Source organism: Eubalaena glacialis, chromosome 17, assembly GCF_028564815.1.
Source record: "Eubalaena glacialis isolate mEubGla1 chromosome 17, mEubGla1.1.hap2.+ XY, whole genome shotgun sequence".
NCBI lineage: Eukaryota > Metazoa > Chordata > Mammalia > Artiodactyla > Balaenidae > Eubalaena > Eubalaena glacialis.
Genome location: NC_083732.1, coordinates 7,142,479 through 7,148,966, shown reverse-complemented (window position 1 = coordinate 7,148,966; position 6,488 = coordinate 7,142,479). Strand labels below are relative to the sequence as shown.

Below are 6,488 nucleotides of genomic sequence, written 5' to 3'. Positions count from 1 at the left end.
CCCACCGCTCTAGGTGGTCACAAAGCACTGAGCTGATGTCCCTGTGCTATGCAGCTGCTTCCCACTAGCTATCTATTTTACCTTTGGTAGTGTATATATGTCAATGCTACTCTCTCACTTCTTCCCAGCTTACCCTTCCCCTTCCCCATGTCCTCAAGTCCATTCTCTACATCTGCATCTTTATTCTTGTCCTGCCCCTAGGTTCATCAGAACCTTTTTTTTTTTTAGATTCCATATATATATGCTTAAATCTTGTAATTGTTCTCCATGATTCAGTCTATAAATGTTCACTCATTTAAGCTTGTTAGTTATGTTGTTTAAATCTTCTATATCCAATTTTTTGTTTTGGTCAATTGTGAAAGACGAGTGTTAAAGTTTCCCACTCTGACAGTTGCTTTGCACCTTTTCCTTGAGGTTCTGTTGATTTTTATTTGATTTGATTTGATGCTGTTTTATTAGGTGCATACAAATATAATTTTTTATATTTCAAGTCAATTTATTTTAATCAAATATAGTGGCTATCACTAGTAATCATTTCTGGCCTTAACGTTCTTTTATTTCCCCTGTTAACAAAGCTACTCTAACGTGTTTTTTATGAACAAACAAAAACATTCTCGCTATTCCAATCAAATTTACACAAGTTGGACTTCCCTGGTGGCGCCGTGGTTAAGAATCCGCCTGCCAATGCAGAGGACATGGGTTTGAGCCCTGGTCCGGGAAGATCCCACATGCCGCAGAGCAACTAAGCCCGTGCACCACAACTACTGAGCCTGTGCCCTAGAGTCTGCGAGCCACAACTACAGAGTCCGCGTGCCACAGCTACTGAAGCCCACATGCCTAGAGCCCATTCTCCGCAACAAGAGAAACCACCGCAATGAGAAGACTGCCCACCACAACGAAGAGTAGCCCCCGGGCTTCCCTGGTGGCGCAGTGGTTCGAGTCCGCCTGCCAATGCAGGAGACACGGGTTCGAGCCCTGGGCTGGGAGGATCCCACATGCCGCAGAGCGGCTGGGCCTGTGAGCCACAATTACTGAGCCTGCGCGTCTGGATCCTGTGCTCCGCAACAAGCGAGGCCGCGATAGTGAGAGGCCCGCGCACTGCGATGAAGAGTGGCCCCCGCTTGCCGCAACTAGAGAAAGCCCTCGCACAGAAACGGAGACCCAACACAGCCATAAATAAATAAATAAATAAAAAGAGTAGCCCCCGCTCAACACAACTAGAGAAAGCCTGCGTGCAGCAACGAAGACCCAATGCAGCCAAAAATAAATAAATAAATTAAAAAAAAAAAAGAATTGTTTACACAAGTGATTGAAGAACTGAGAGGCAAAGAGGGGTCAGTGAGGCAACTTAGGTTAGCAACAGCAGGAAGCTGTTACCATCCCCATCACTGGAAGGACAAGGAGAGGAGGAGGTGTTCCAGAACCTGAAACATGTTCTATCAGGCCAGAGCTAGATCAAAGCAGGAGCTGCCCAGCAGAAACTGAAAACACAGAGGTAGGGGTTTTCCAAAGGAAGTACAGCTGCAGAGGAGAGAAAGCTACTAGAACACCTATAAGAAATAACGTCTTTTCCCTTCTTTCTGTCCTCTTGTCTTCTGTCAGAGCTTCCCATTGGCCAAAACTACACAAAACCAGAGGACAAGGGAACCTGGGAATATTGGGCTGTATGATAAACAGCAGAGCAAGGCGAAGAGTGAGAGACAGATGTGAGAGCAAACAAGCAGTTTCCTGGCGCTGTTAGATTTGCCTGGTATATATTCTTCCATCCTTTAATCCTTCTGTGCCTTCTGATTTAGAGGCTGACACTTACTGCAAATTCCTTTATTGCCTATCATTTTGTTTTTGTTCTTAGTCTGATAATCCCTGAATGAATATGTATATCTTTTAAAATTATTTGTGTGGTTATTTTAGATGTATTGAGTTTTTTGTAATGTCTGCCCTCATCCCATGTTTTCCTTCTGCTAATTTAGAAATATACCATCTTTCATCTCATGATCCTTGATCCTTCTTGAAGTATGTGTTTTTGTTTTGGGGTTTTTGTTTGTGTGTGTGTGTGTGTTTTATTGTGTGCCTGTTAGTATTAAATTCTCTTCATTTTTATTGGCCTAAATGTCTTTATTTTACCTTCACTCTTGAAAGATAATTCCAGATTGAGTGTTATTTTTCCAAGCACTTTTCTTCTGGCTTGTGTTTCGGTTGAGAAGCCAGCTATCTATTTAATTATCTTTCCTTTGTAGGTTATCTGTCTTTTCTCTCTTACCACTTTTAAGATCTCACTGCTTTTGGTATTTTGCCATTGCATTAAGATGTGCCTACTTGAGACTCTCTTCAAGAGACAGTATCATATAATGGTTAATTGCATGAACTCAGGAGACAGATTGCCTCTATAATTTGCTAGCTGTGAAACATTGGCCATATTGGTTGAGTTTTCTGTGCCTAAATAACCTCACATGTTGTGAGGATAGAGGAATTAATACATGTAAATTGTTTTGAATTCTGTCTGCCTTGTGTTAAGCACTTTTTCTTTGTTTGATGTTTTACATCTTTTTTTCTTGCTTATGATTCATTGAATTTTCTGAATCTAAGGCTTATTTACACATTTATACATTTAAATAGTTCTTCTCCTTCATTCTTCCTGTTATATCCTGAAACACTGACTAGATATTTATTGGAGCGTCTCACTCTGTCACACAAGTTTCCTAACCTCTCATTTTTTCAGAAGCTCTTCCAGTTTGTTAATTCCTTCTACAACTGCTTCTAATTTACTGTTTAGTCAGTTCATTCAGTTTCTAATTTCATTTCTAGAATCTCTATTTATTTTACTTATCAAATTTCCCTGGTCAATTTTGGTAGTCTCTTATTCTTCTGTCATATTTTTATACTATATTTTTTAAGATATATTAAACTTTGTTTTATATTTCAATCAGATAATTCTAATGTCTAGAGAGTAAAGATTTGATTCTGTAGTTCTTTGTTTAATATGACTCTCATTCAGATAGCTTGGTTTCTCCTGTGTCTAGAGATATTTCCTGGAATGTCAGCTGTGGGAATTTCCTGAGGCTGGTTTTAGGTGCATTTCTCCAGAGATGATTTGCTTTTGCTTCTTCTGGGCATGGTTAAAGCCTGAAATTAAGATTCAATAGTATGTACTGCATTGCCATCCGAAACCTGGAGGGCATCAAATGGACCAATCACAACTCACCTTCCCCACTGTACTGCCTGGGTAAGGTCCTCTAGCTAAACAACCCTCCTGATGATGGAGACCAGGCACAGTGCCTGCTTAGCCCTGAACAGAGGCTTCAGTTCCCTACCAGCCTGCAGAATTATTCAAACAAGCCAATCATATCCTCCCACAGGAACCAGGGGTCACCTCAGCCTCTTAATACTACAAAGACTGCCTCTCACATCTCCTGTATATTCACTCTGTTTGCAAGTGCAACCTCTGAGTGAGCCTGCATGACACAGTGCTCTCCTCCCCGAGGCTGTGAGTATATATGGCTACCCATTTTCACGTCCAGTGTTGAGTGTCGTGTGTTCAGCCATCCTCATATCCTTAGGGTAGGAAAGCCTCACTCACCAATAGGATGAAGAGGAGGCAAATAAAACATGGGCTCTGAGGCCACTACCGACATGGAGCACTTCAACTAAGTTTCCAGCTTGGAAGTTTGGAGACGCATCTCGTAATGCAATTCAGGCCCAAACTTCCAGTAAGTGTAAGCAAATTTTACACCTTCTCGCAAGGAAAGGCTTTTGTTTTTTCTCTCTCGTTCCTCAAAGACAAGATAGACATACATTCCCCACCATCTCTCTAGGGACTGTTTTTTCTATCTACTACGGAGGAAGGTGTTGTAACACTTTAGCAATTCCCCTCTTTATGTGAGCTGCAATTTGATATTTAGCCCTGCTCAGCCCCATGGTTTATTTCCTACCCCCTACCCACAAGACTTACTAACCCAGGTTACTCCTAAGTGTAAACCTAACACCTGTGCTTATTTACCACATAATTTCTCCCTTTCTTGCCCTCTTTGTAAAATCCAGTTACTGAATTCTGTAAAAGAATCCTTTATCTTTTACAGAAGCTTTATCATGCTGTAAAAATATTTGTTCATATATATTATACAGCTGCACTTTTTTTACCTAGAGCAGGAGAGATTTTCTAAACATCTCTCTCTTTCTCTCTCTCTTTCACACATACACACACATCCACATACACACACAATACAAACTTAACTTGAATCATTCTGCATGTCATTAAATATTCTGCAAGCATGTCATTATTATTGCTCCGCAGAATTTAATCATAGAAATGTAGCATAATTTAGCTAACTTCTATTTTCAGACATTAAGATTTCAGAAATCTTAATATTTTTACAGTTATAAATAGTGCTGCAACAAATATCCTTGTATAAAAATCTTTGTATCTCTGACTGTTTCCTTAGAATAGATTCTGGAATGTGTTATTATCCTGACAAAGGGTATGAACTCTTTTAGGACCCAAGGTGCATTTTGCCAAATTGCTTTCTAGAAAGCTTGTAACAATTTACAATCCACTGCAGTGTGTGATAGGTGAAAAGCAATGTATCATTGATGATTTAATGTGCATTTCCTGATTACTCATGAGGTTAAACATTAACTGACTGTGCTATATGTTTAACCAATTCACTTGTAAGAATATCAGGTAACCTTAATTATCCAGTTTGCAGATTTGTTCATTTTTTCACTCATTTCACTCATTTGTGAATCTACTATAAGCATAGCACTGTACTAAAACTAAGGTTTAGCTCCACAGCCCTGCATACTTCAATACCCGTGGAATAACTAGCATACAAAGGAACAATTATGTAATGATGCAAGGAAACACAGCAGCAAATGAGGGCTTCTGCTTCACCAAACCCACTGCTGTACAAAAGAAAAGATCATTATTTCACTGTTTTGAATAATCAGAGTAAGCCTTAATATAATTTCATGCTTCCTATTGAAAAGGAAAATACCATATTGAAATCTGACTTTCAATGATTTTTAATTTGGTTGTTTTACAATTAATATTGTTCTTCCAGGGACTTCCCTGGCAGTCCAGTGGTTAAGAATCCGCCTTCCGATGCAGGGGACATGGGTTCCATCCCTGGTCGGGGAACTAAGATCCCACATGCTGCGGAGCAACTGAGCTCGTGCCACAGCTAGAGACCCTGCACACTGCAACTAAGACACGACACAGCCAAATAAATAAATAATTTTTTTTTTTTAAAAAAGGAAAAAAATATTGCTCTTCCACCCCCGGGCTGTTTTGGAACTGTTCAGCACTTACTATTTTCTGTACCAACATCTTTTTCAACTCTACTGCTTATTTCCATTATCTCTAGGAAGGGATCTAATGATTAGTACCTAAAGTAATTCTGAGATATTATTTACAACAATGTAATACAATGATGGTAAAACCATTGGCTTTTCTCTTAGTTTTATTCTTCACATTCTTATGAAATTAACCTTTCCCTTCTAAAAAATATTCTTTCCATGGGATACATCCCTTGGAACAGTCATTCATTTGTCTTCTTGTTGTAATACTACTTATAATAACTTCTCATCCTAGTGAAGGCCACTCATGTGAAAATGTGTCTATCTCGATGAAATTGTGTAATAGTCTCACCAGGATATTTCTTCAAACCCCAGATAAAAAGCTTTACACCTCTTCATTCCCTTTACATCCAGAGACAGAGGGTCAGTTGAGCATGTATGCTGCAGGCAAGAATAAAAACATACCCACACAGCTCATTTGTCTGTGTAACAAGCACCAGAGGATAAAAGGGAAATATATATATTTCCACTTCAAACAATAGAACCAGGTAAAATTGAATGCAGGAAGAAAGTAGACTATGTACCAAGAAGCTGCTTTATTTAGGAAATAATTTTTGTTTTGCTAAGGTAATTTTTACACTGCTTTCCCCAATGAACTGGCTTCATGAAGCATCCATTTGCTTTGTCAGTTGCAGAATTAAGAAGTGTCTCCTCATCTCAATCAGTACAGGCCTAATCCTGGTAGATGTGATGGGCTAGCAGAGTACCCTACACCATTTATGGCAATTTTAAAGAAAATCTTATACTTATTGAAAAAGAGAGAGGGAAAGAAAGAAGTAAGGGGGACTTCCCTGGTGGTCCAGTGGTTAAGACTCTGTGCTCCTAATGCAGGGGGCACAGGTTTGATTCCTGGTCGGGGAACTAAGATCTTATATGCCGCAAAAAAAAAAAAAAAAAAAAGATTTAAAAAAAAAGAAAAGAAAGAAATAAGGGAGGGAATGAAGTGGGGAAGGAGAGAGGGAAGAGTCTGCTGGGTGACTAGGTAGCCCTCTGGTCTCAGCTGGATTTGCTTGTACATCTCTAGTCACCTTTGCTGATCCTGGCTGGTCTCTTCTAGCCGGCTAGCCCAAGCTTACTCTCATGGCAGCGGCACAGTGCAAAAAAGAAAAAAAAAAGATAATGGATGTGTGTCAAGG

The 6,488-nt window shown here is 39.6% G+C and overlaps 1 non-coding gene across 1 annotated transcript; it reads left to right on the top strand.

Annotated features, from left to right (window-relative positions):
- The first annotated feature begins 6,140 nt into the window (after positions 1-6,140).
- On the top strand, positions 6,141-6,213 carry TRNAR-CCU (transfer RNA arginine (anticodon CCU)). The gene has a single exon. It is a non-coding gene; the product is annotated as a tRNA-Arg (tRNA).
- The last annotated feature ends 275 nt before the right edge of the window (positions 6,214-6,488 follow it).